This window comes from Mercenaria mercenaria, chromosome 14 (assembly GCF_021730395.1).
Source record: "Mercenaria mercenaria strain notata chromosome 14, MADL_Memer_1, whole genome shotgun sequence".
Lineage (NCBI taxonomy): Eukaryota > Metazoa > Mollusca > Bivalvia > Venerida > Veneridae > Mercenaria > Mercenaria mercenaria.
Genome location: NC_069374.1, coordinates 60,321,206 through 60,333,228, shown reverse-complemented (window position 1 = coordinate 60,333,228; position 12,023 = coordinate 60,321,206). Strand labels below are relative to the sequence as shown.

Here is a 12,023-nt window from a genome sequence, read left to right as displayed (position 1 = left end):
AAAATATATACTTTGTTTTCATCTTCAAATATAACGGGGAATTAGCTCAAGTGGTAGAGCGCTCGCTTAGCATGTGAGAGGTACCGGGATCGATACCCGGATTCTCCAATTAATTTTTTAAATTTGTGCAATTTTTCTCCTACATTCACTGATTTAGCTTGGTTTATTTTTTTTTTGTCCTTATACCCAGTCCTAACACGAATTAGCGTGGTATTAACAAACTGTTAAATAAATTTTGTTACATGCTATTATATAAATATTGCATTCCTGAGAGGACGATATGAAAAATATTCACCGCGAGATATATGAACATCGACCGAGGCCTATATTCATATTTAAAGTCGGCAACTACACCGTACACAACTGTATTATGTCACCCTTGGCGCAGATGTCCACAATGGGATGTTGCCAAGTACTACTACTGAGGTGAGGTTGAGACAGAAAAACAGTACAGCATAAGCAGCAAGAGCTTTTTAACCGACTATTTCGAGGGGTGAACATTTTTCATATCACCCTCTCAGGAATGCAATAGAACAAATCATTAAAAAGAAATTAAATCGGCTGGGTTCACACATGTATGAACGCTTGAAAAGGAAATTTATTCCATAAGTATATATAAGCGCATCGTCTGAAAATGTATCGTCTCAGCCTTTTTAATCAATGTGAAAGTATCAATCTCTCAACGGGAGATATGAAAAAATAATATCACATGCGCAGAAAAACAAAATAGCGATTTTGCGCGCGTGTGATATGAAATTATGGCTCTTATCACATGCGCAGAAATTGAAAATAACGATTTTGCGCATGCGATATAACATCACTGGGGAATATGATATATCAGTATTCAAGTTCAAGTAAACTAACGGAAAATTTGCATTGGACATTTATGTAAGGTATAATAATAAAAAATAACTGTCTCCTTAATAAAGAGTCCTAATTACGTGTTTGCCAAACACGGAAAAGTCTAATTACGAGACACAAAGTACTAAGTAGGACTTTCAATCCTCTAGTTACTTAGGATTTTTTATTACCTTAGTAAGACTTGCTTTCACCTATAATTAGGACCCAGTGACTTTTTAAATTATGATTTAGTTATGTTAAGGGACGCTTCTGCATAAACGCTATCATTGCACGTACTATGGGAAGTAAGACAAAATCCCCTCAGACAAGATCCCCATTGCTTACCATTACGACTTCTCCAGAAGAAATGTTAGCACCTATTCCAGAACCGTCTAGATCTGGTTCTTTGGCGTGCCAGGTGTAAAGACATTTATCAAGAAATGGAGCTCGAGTTCAAGGCCTCTGACTCATAGTCTACTGCCTTACTACTACCGTTACCACTAAGTCCGTCCTTTTTAGATCATATTATTTTAATAAACTATTATGTTCCTGAGCTCATGTGAGTGCGATGGATCTGAATATGAAAATGCATAAAAATGATAAAACTTGAATATTGAAACAATAAAGTAACAAATGAAACAGGAAATGATTAAGCAAGGATCCGTAATAAGATACTGTAATAATCATGCCAAACATTTAACAAAAGAACGTTTTTAAAACCAAAACGCCAAAAAATAGCTATAATTCAACGTATTCTGGTACCAAAATTCTACCGAGTTTCAATAGCCACAACCGACACACATCAGCTGCAATACTGATGCTTTACGCTGTATTTTTATACATGTATTACGTAAAACGGTGCTAATGATAATATGATACATAATTATATAACTATAAATAGAAGTGTTTGAACATTCAAATAGTGCGTACTAGATTGCCTGAAAACGCAGTGGTTGTCGTGAGCTTTTTCGACCACTTACTATCCTCCGATCCGTGCGTTATAGATTTCTTCAAAAAAGCATCCACATGGGATGAAAAGCACCTTAGTACCGCCAGCCCCCAAAACGGAGTGTAATACAAAACTCCATCGATTTATTAGGATTTTTTTTTTTCATTATCATTGTTTACTTTCACAGAATGTACAAACCAAGATTGCAGTTGGCATTTCTTATCATACAAGATCTATCTAGTAAAATAAGACAGAAAACGGACAACTAATGACTCTATCAGCGACATATCAACATCACGTGCCAAGCTGTGCTAAGATACATGTAAAATAGTCAAATTAGAAAATATAATTTAACAGGTCTTAGGTATTCCACAGATTAATATATGAATCGTGCCATGAGAAAACCAACATAGTGGGTTTGCGACCAGCATGGATCCAGACCAGCCTGCGCATCCGCGCAGTCTGGTCAGGATCCATGCTGTTCGCTTTCAAAGTCTATTGCAATCAGAGAAACTGTTAGCGAACAGCATGGATCCTGACCAGACTGCGCGGATGCGCAGGCTGGTCTGGATCCATGCTGGTCGCAAAGCCACTATGTTGGTTTTCTCATGGCGCGGCTCGTATACCAAAATCCGCTTCCTTCCATGTTCCTTAACAAACCGAATTCACATTTTTAACAGGAGCCTCCTTGGCCGAGTGGTTAATGCCCCTGACTTCAAATCACTTGCCCCATATCGATGTAAGTTCGAGCCTCACTTGGGGCGCTGATCTCTTCATGTGAGGAAGACATCCAGCTGGCTTACGGAAGGTCGATGGTTCTACCCAGGTGCCCGCTTCTGATAAAATACTGCACTGAGGGGCACTGGGGGTCTTCCTCCATCATCAAAGCTGGAAGTCGCCATATGGCCTATAAATGCCGGTGCGACATTAAACCACACAAAAAATCACCTTTTTAACACGCTTTGTACAAGCAAAACACTGTAGCATTTTGGTACCTTGTACCATATGGAGTCACTGTCGCCGGTAGCCTAAATGAGCACCTGCCTGTCTAGGTCACTTACAACAGGTGAAACATGAACGGTACCTATCCGGTCGTGATCTTAAACCAAAATGACAGATGACTGTCATGAGGTATACTCTAATCACCTGTCGACAAATCCAGTCACTTGTCACTGACAAAACTGCACTCCGGTATCCGCTAGGATCTCGGCAACTGAAGGGGTCTGTACTTGTTCTCTGTGTCTGTACTAGAAGAGGATTTATTTCGCGCCCTGTGTTGCTGCGTAGCCATTTGAACGTGTTTATCATGAAAAGGGCGCTATATAAATCTGGTATAATAAGATATACTGGTATAATAATAATAATTATAATGAAGGTCAACATCGTTAAGTACTGCATATTTCCTCCAGTGCATTCTAAGTTACGTTCTGGGGGAAGGTCCGGGGGTGGGGGGTGAGGATGCAGGGTTCATCAAATGCACAGAGATAGTGGGTCATTTTAGGTATTTTCGCTGATCATCGATTTATGGCTGAATGTTCACTAAGTCCTGGGTGGAGGTGAGGATGCAGGGTTCATCCAGTGCACAGAGATAGTGGATCATTTTCACCGATGTTCGACTTACGGTTGAACGTCCACGTCATCAAATGCTCGAAAAAAAAGGAATATATTTTTGTTGACATGTTTTTATTGTGTTCACAAACCTGCTTTATCTTATATATCAAATATCGCCATTTCCACAGAAAAAAAAAACATGAAGAACACCCAGTCGCATAATTTCTGTCTCTCTTCAATGGCAAGAAAATTATGACTTAGAAAGTCATGTGGTCAAAACCCGAACCGAGCCGTGTACCGAAACTGTTAGAAACCGTGAGTAATATCTAATTATTAGATACATTACCTCTTTAGAAGGTTATGAATTGAAATCAATACAGACGGGATTAGAAAAATAAAACGTACTTGCGCAGTGGGGGCGTATAGTTTTAGAATTGTCGTTAAACCACTACTATCATACGTGACTGCTGGAATTATTACAAATAACGCTAAAATTGACAGTAAAAAGGAAAGATCTAGATCTATCAGCATTTCAATAAATCTGGACTTATAAACTGAGGGAATATCGTCCAGCGGCTGACTTCTACCTTCTTGAAATTAAGACAGGTTTGTACCTTCATAAGAATTCACATACAGTGTTTTGATTACAATTAATTTTGTTAAAAGTGTTAATCAACAAAGATGAAAATTATTTTGTAGTTTTGCTATATTGCGTTTAATTAATATCAAAATAACGCCTCGTTGAATATCAAAGATATTCCAATTCTATATTTTTTTTAGATTTTCTTTAAGACGAACATTTTGCGAAAAATCTAGACCTAGGTTTTTAATATTTTTTAAAATGCAGTCTTCAAACGCGATTTCGGCATTTTCCACCTATAGAATGCACCATTCATCATGCTTTGCTTGGACGTCAGTTACGCGTGCTATATCGTGGCCTGCATGTTTTGAATATACCATCATCATCAGCATCATTATTACTATATTTATTATTATTATTATTATTAATTTTATCATTATGCAGATATCACCCGAAATCTCAATTCAGTACTCATTATGGCTAAAGCCCGTAATGTAAATGCAAGTATGTTGCATTGAATTAGGCTATAATCAATTCTTCTGCTGTTCTTAATATTTCTGTTCCATGAACTTGGCGATGAGGTTATAAACATGAACCAAGATACATTTTATATAACGTCGTTAAGACCTGCACGATGGATGCGCTTTTGAACCGACAGAAGCTTGTATAATTTGATTCAATGAAACAGTGTCTGCTTTGTATTCGGAGATATGAAAAGGTCTTCTAGTAGATTTCATTCTTCATTTTAGCTCTAAATTTAAGACATTAAATTTTTTGATTTTATAACATTTGTCATTTAATTTAATTCTCTTTAATTAAATTCCTCCTAATTTGATAGAAAGTCAGGCATGATATCGCCATAATCTTATTAAACACAATTATTTTAGAATTAATGGAAATGAAATTTATTACTGGAGAAGAATTCCAAAAAAATAAAATCTGCTTGTGGGTGTCTTTAGCTATTATACACGGAGCTTCCTTTCTGTATTGCATTAAAAAGGTACTGATTAACTCTGTGAAGCTTTAAGGGTTCAGAAAATACAGTTTCAACGTGCCTTTTGTCAGAAGTTTTCGTAGGTTAGAGGCATTAAATGGTAATCAAATTATTTCATGGTATGTACGAAACACCAGCGCTGCCTTCATGGCTTTACACTTCACAATTAAGAACTTGACATTGTGAAGTGTGACATCATGAATTTCACAATTTTACACTTAACAATTTCACGATTTATTTTCCAATAAACATGAAATGAACTATGAAATAATGAACTTCACAATTTCTAAAATAAAAAAAAATGTGAAATCGTTTAGTCTATGACTTCATACTCCACGAGTTCATGTTTTATGAAGTTTGAAAATCACAATTTCCCGATTTCACACGTTGAGAAAGTTTAGAAATCAAGGGGTGTGAAAACTTGAAGTTAATTATTTCACATTTTAATGGAATTTTATAAACCATGAATTGTGAAATCGTAAAGATCATTATTTTATGATTCATCGTTTCAAGTATTATAAAGTTTCAGAAATCTGGAAGTCGTGGTGTTCAGGATTACAAACTTCACGAATCACACTTCATGGAATTTTAGAAATGGTGTAGTAGTGGAGGGTGAATTCGTGAAATTCATTCTCTCATACTACGTGATTTCACGTTTTATAGAATATAAACAAACTATGAAGTTTGAAATCGCGGAGTTAAACTTGAATAATTCCTTTCTTTATCATTTAACATGTCTTACAAAAAAACACGAGAAAGTGTCATGTATGGAATCGCGAAATTCATGATTTCAAGTTATTAGTTGTGAAGTATGAAGTAGTCATCTTATTAAATTCATCCGTAATAATATCTATGTTGTGTCTTATTGAAGCATTTTTTCTTACACTTTTGAGATAAAAACACGCTTTGTATCTTTGCTTTGGTTATAATGCGGCTGCGATAGTTTTTTTTTTTTTTTGTAACGAACATAAAACTTACTAAAAAATGGGCAATTTCAAGAAATGAAATGAGTCGCTCCATGAGAAAAGCAACACAGTACGTGTGCGACCAGCATGGATCCAGACCAGCCTACGCATCCGCGCAGTCTGGTCAGGATCCATGCTGTTCGCTATCAAAGCCTGTTGTAATCAAGGAAACCGTTAGCGAACAACATGGATCCTGACAAGACTTCGCGGATCCATGCGCAGACTAGTTTGGATCCATGCTGGTCGCAAATGCACTATGTTGGTTTTCTCATGGCGCGGCTCAAATGGTTATCTCAAATATCTGGCGTAGGTTTGAGTATTTTATTATCATGGTAGAAAGTATAATATTATTAAATACATTCTTTTTATCAGCCCCTTTTATGGTTCTGCTAGTATACGTTCATGTGCGACATTGAAAATACAGATTTTCCAACTATGTAATTAATTTTGATCTTTTGATATTTAGTCATATTTTTTAACAGGACTTTAATTCCATATATTGATCCAATCCTATAAATGTAATTGTGCCTTTATAGCTAAAACGAATGTATATGCAACACTCAAATGTCATTCAAAGTTCAACTATATTTTTTCGCAGGTTGCACAAAATACAGAATGTATATGCTATATACTGTTCACGAATCAGCGTTGCAGAATAAATGCTATACTTTTAAAATAAGTCAAGCCTTTAAAGTGCTATGATGTTGTTATTACGATATCCCTCTATATACATCGTATAGTCGAGCCAAACAACACGTATTGTATCGTTCATAAACATATAAAATTTATTTAAAATCAACCTTTTTGAATAAAGTTCTTCGAAATTTCTAAAGTTGGTGTATAATCGTCTCAGGCGTGTTTTGCTGCCATTCAAAATTCTGCCATTCAATTTTGCAAGTCTTGCAGTTTACAAATGTAAGAGAACAGATTTTCACCAGTTTTACCAAACGTAATGCATGGAATTCAATGCAGATTTAAAAAAATGAATTTCTCGCATGAATGATTTCAAAGTTGCACATAATAGGTCTAAAATCGCATCACTTAAAATTCGTTACGTACTCTTCTCACTACTTTTCAAATTTCACCATTTACAAAAATTTCAATGTTTAATAAAACAGCTTAGTTCAATGTAATGTATTTAAGATCGTATATTCAATGTCTGCCATTATTGTATGTAATTTATCCGTAAGGAGAGGAACTGTTTTAGTTAATTCTATCGTTCCAATCCTTTTCCTATTGTGTGTAGTCTTGTCAGTTGTCATGCTTAAATGTACATTACGAAATAAATATGTTTAAACTAATCGCATCATATAAACTGCGCGTTTTCAAAATTTTCAGTGTTTGACAGGAGAATACGATAAGTTAATGAGAAAATAAATACTTTATCACGACGTCCATTAGGTTGTGAAGTAATTGTAGAATATTTTCATGGACTGAAAGCTTTCTGAAAGAAGAAAGCCTGATCTTTTGATTCATCATGTCTGGAACACAAAACAAATCAATTCAAACGGAAACAGAACAAATTGGAAATATATTAAACGGCAACGGTTCGTTTAGTCTGTCTGGACAAACTGAAAGAAAATTTATTCCGGTATTGCGTTTTGTGAGATTCGTATTTAGTTACTAATGAGTACAGCATTTATCATATTCTATTCTGATTCATTTCTGTTTCTAGTTCAGTAATGAACAAGTTTCATAAGGACTAGGATAAATGATAGGAAACCCACATTGTTTACGCACCGTTTCTCAGGTCCTGTTTTCCTGAGAGAAAAAATTGTTTCTCCCTTTTGCCAACAAAAATGATATCCTGAAAACCCTTTATTTCTGTTTTCAACAGTAAAATTATAGTTTCTTTATTTCCAGAATGATATCGTATCCAGTGTCAACAGTTTTCCTACTATTTGGATTTATTGGAAACATACGGACAGACGATCAAGTAAATAACACGTTTTTGATCTTTAAAAAAATACCAGTAGTTTCCAGTTTATCTATGGACATCAATAAGTATTCTTAAATAATTATGCTCATAAAAGTGTATAAAAATGACAGCAACAATGCCATTAAAATGATTCTGCCTTTTATGACATCTTAATGTACCTTTAATTTGTTTACGTTCTTTAATATCCCCTGCCAAAGGTGGAGGAATATAGATTTGGCGTTGTCCATCCGCTTGTTCGCCCGTGCGTCCGTCCAAAATTGAAAATGCTTATAATTCAAACTTTTCTGAAAATAGTTTAGCTAGAATCACCAAACCTTGCGTAATTATTAACTAGCATATGACCTTTGCTCACATAATATAGTATTATCCACTTTGACCCAATGAAAGCAGATTTTCGCTTGATTTGGTAAAAAGAGGGATTTTTTAGTGTGTAAACGTCACCTATTGATGGATCTTTATGAAACTTTAGGTAAATGTAAAAAAAGTACTAGTATAGGGCGGTGGTGCCAGCGAAACTTTCTGTAAGGATCACTTCAGTAATTTCAGAGTTATTGTCCTTTGTTTTGCAACCGATAAAGTACCGCATGACGAAGTAATCCATTGGTAGATCTTCGTGAAAATTAATACAAATATTGATCACAACAGGGCAGTGGTGTATGCACATCTTTCATCATGATATGTTCGGTAACTGTAGAGTTATTCCCCTCTAATTGTTCTAAAACTCACAAATATATTTGGAAATCTAACATCTTTTAAAATACTGTCCCCTCAGTCACAAAACCACCTTTTCGACGGAGGATATAAATTTACAGAATTTGCTTTTCACTTTTAGTTTTTGTGCTGTATGAAAGGAATAAAGGCGATCCGAAACATTGCAGTTTGTCCAGCACCCTGTTGCTATGGATACGAAGAGAGGACATTTTACGCGTCCATAATGTCAAGAATTACGTTTTGCGAAAGGAAAAAGAAAGATGTAAACCTTGTACGTTATACACATTTACCTTAAAAATATCTTCTTAATTGATAACATATCTAAATGAAATATATTTCCAAAAAAAAATTGCTTATAAATAAACTATAGTCCTCCAGCGCATATACAAAATCCTTTTATTTTTCTGTTCTGCGGTATGTTGTTGAAGGAAGAAAAGTATTGTTTTATAAAAAAATCAACAATCTTCCTCTAGGGTTAGCATAAACTATCTTGATGTAAAAATGATGTTTTATATATCTGTATGTTAATGTTTTTCGTTTCACCATTGTATGTCAGAATCTGATTGCTTGTTTCAGGACGAAACCACCGAAGACCTTGAAAAGTTATACACAGCGGATACAACCGACAAATATGACATTTGAACAGTAACTTACGTTACTACAAACTGACTTCAAGAACATATTCTCTAACGATGTTAGATGAGAACGCCATTTTAAAATGCACTATGATTTGTATTTAACAAAAAATCAAGGACTATAAAATTTCTTCATGAATTTAAGGATATTTCAAATAAAAAGCAGGAACAGTATTTTTATCGGAAGGCGAATTAAAGTTAAAAGTGGGTGGGCTTTATGGCTGTTCTATTCAAATGTTGAAAATATCACTTTACTCACATTTATGGAAAGCAAACTTATTTTTGTACCAAACTATTGAAAAATGTCAATGTTAGGCCTAAATACTATTTGTTTTGTGAATTAAGATCAGTACATACCACAGTTGAATTTGTTGCGAATCATCTAATGGATTTGCAACTACAAGTTCTAATTTGTTAAACCAGTCTTAACGCTCAGAATAGCAGCAATTAATTCTTTGATATCACTAGTGCGTTTGAATGACTGTGTAGACCATGTTTATTAAACTCCTTAATTGTTTAATGGCATGCTTTTCACGGCATGTTTTTTCTCAAGTATTTACGTTAGGTTAATTTGAGACCTGTCATATAGCACAAACTATATGGATCAACAGGACCGATTTATACAAGGAGTTTAGCAATATATTTTCTTAGAAATACACATATTGTCATGTAATATTTACTCACACTACACTAACTGAATACATTTAATCAGATGGCATCTGTAAATGGCAAGAGATATATCATTAATAACTGCCAATAAATATCAATAACAATTGAGCTTATCACATTACAGTTTTCCTTGAATATCTTGAATAAGAATACATTCCACGACTTTTGAGCAATAAAAAGGCGTATTTGTATAAATCGACAAAATATTTATAAAAGAATAATCTTATAAAAATTACATGAAATTTAGGCACATGTGGTGTAAAACCGAAGAAAAAAATGCTAGTGTCCTATTACGCCTAGTATGAATACTCGAACATTAGTGTAATGGGATTTTATAGCCTTGTTCATTATGTCCGGCATTTTCATTTTTAATGAAAAATATCATCTGTTCTTTCAGCCATTTCTTATTTATTGAATTTCCTCGCTGGAATAGGTATTTAGCTTTCAGTGAAAACGTATTGTACAACCATAACTTATCATGGAAACTTAGAAGATGCTTTTGTAAAAAAGCACGCCTCCCCCAGTGCATAGTCGTATAGGCAAGAAGTCAATAGGGGACAGGAGCGAAAGTCAAAGAGAAACTCATCTGATGGTTGGCTGCAATAGGGATCATCTACTTGGCACGTCCAATCATACCACTAAGTTTCAACATTTTGTGCCTGGTGGTTCTCAAGTTATGAATTGGAAACAGTTTTCCATGTTCAGGCCCCTGACCTTGACCTTTGATCGAGTGACCTCAAAATCAGTAGTGGTCATCTACCCTGCATGTCCAATCATCCAAATAAGTTTCAACGTTCTGGGTCAAGTGGTTCTCAAGTTATTGATTGGAAAGAGTTTTCTACCTTAAACCCTCTGTGGCCTTGGCCTTCGGTGGAGTGACCCCAAAGACATTCAGGGTCTTCTACTCTGTAATTCCTATCACCCTATGAAGTTTGAAGGTTCTAGAACATACAGTTCCTAAGCTATTGACCGGAAATGGATTTCCATGTTCTGTCTGCTGTGACCTTGACCCTTAACAAAGTGACCCCAAAATCAATAAGGGTCATCTACTCTGCATATCCAATGATCCTATGAGGTTTCAACATTCTGGGTCAAGTGGTTCTAAAGTTATTGATCGAAAATGGTTGTCCATGTTCAAGCCCCTGTGACTTCGACCTTTTAACAGAGAGATCCAAAAACAACAGGGGTCATCTACTCTGCATGTCCAATCATCCTATGAAGTTTCAACATTCTGGATCAAGTGGTTCTCAAGTTATTGATCAGAAATGGCTTTCCATGTTCAAGTCCCTGTGACCTTGACCTTTAACACAGTAACCCAAAAATCAATAGGGGTCATCTACTCTGCATGGCCAATCATCCTATTAAGTTTCAACATTCTGGGTCAAGTGGTTCTCATCTTATTTATTGGAAAGTGTTTTCTATGTTCAGCCCTCTGTGACATTGACCTTTGATTGAGTGACCTAAAAAACATTAGGGATCATCTACACTGTAAGTACTATGAAGTTTGAAGGTTCTAGGTCAAACAGTTCTCAAATTATTGACCGAAAATGGTTTTCCATGTTCTGTCCGCTGTGACCTTGACCTTTAATAGAGTGACCACAAAATCATACGGGGTCATCTACTCTGCATATCCAACCATCCTATGAAGTTTCAACAATCTGGGTCAAAAGGTTTTCATGTTATTGACCGGAAATGGTTTTCCATGTTCCGGCCCCTGTGACCTTGACCTTAACAAAGTGACCCCAAAAACAATAGGGGTCATCTACTCTGCATGTCCAGTCATCCTATGAAGTCCCAACGTTCTTGGTCAAGTGGTTCTCAAGTTATTGGTCGGAAATGGTTTTCCATGTTCAGGCCCCTGTGACCTTGACCTTCGATGGAGTGACCCCAAAAACAATAGCAGCCGTCTATCCATAAGCCCTACCATCCTATTAAGTTTGAAGGTTCTAGGTCAAATGGCTCTCCAGTTATTGCCCAGAAATCAAGTGTGACGTACAGCCGGACGGACGGACGGACAGTGGGGAGACATAATTATGACTATTCGAAAACGAATAAAAACTAAACTCAAGTCCTACACAACCATATAAAAAGAGATGAATTAATCATGGGTTTTGGTGGGAAATATTCCTAGCAAGTATCTTTGTTGCCGATATATTTTTGGCATATATTTATTTGCGTATTGGTATTTGA

General features: G+C 35.6%; 1 long non-coding RNA gene and 1 other non-coding gene across 2 annotated transcripts; both read left to right on the top strand.

The window, feature by feature from the left end:
- The first annotated feature begins 35 nt into the window (after positions 1 to 35).
- Trnaa-agc (transfer RNA alanine (anticodon AGC)) lies at positions 36 to 108 on the top strand. The gene has a single exon. It is a non-coding gene; the product is annotated as a tRNA-Ala (tRNA).
- Positions 109 to 3,733: 3,625 nt separating this feature from the next.
- LOC123526299 (uncharacterized) lies at positions 3,734 to 9,951 on the top strand. Its single transcript, XR_006681555.2, has 4 exons — positions 3,734 to 3,946; positions 7,743 to 7,815; positions 8,651 to 8,800; positions 9,106 to 9,951. It is a non-coding gene; the product is annotated as an uncharacterized LOC123526299 (long non-coding RNA).
- The last annotated feature ends 2,072 nt before the right edge of the window (positions 9,952 to 12,023 follow it).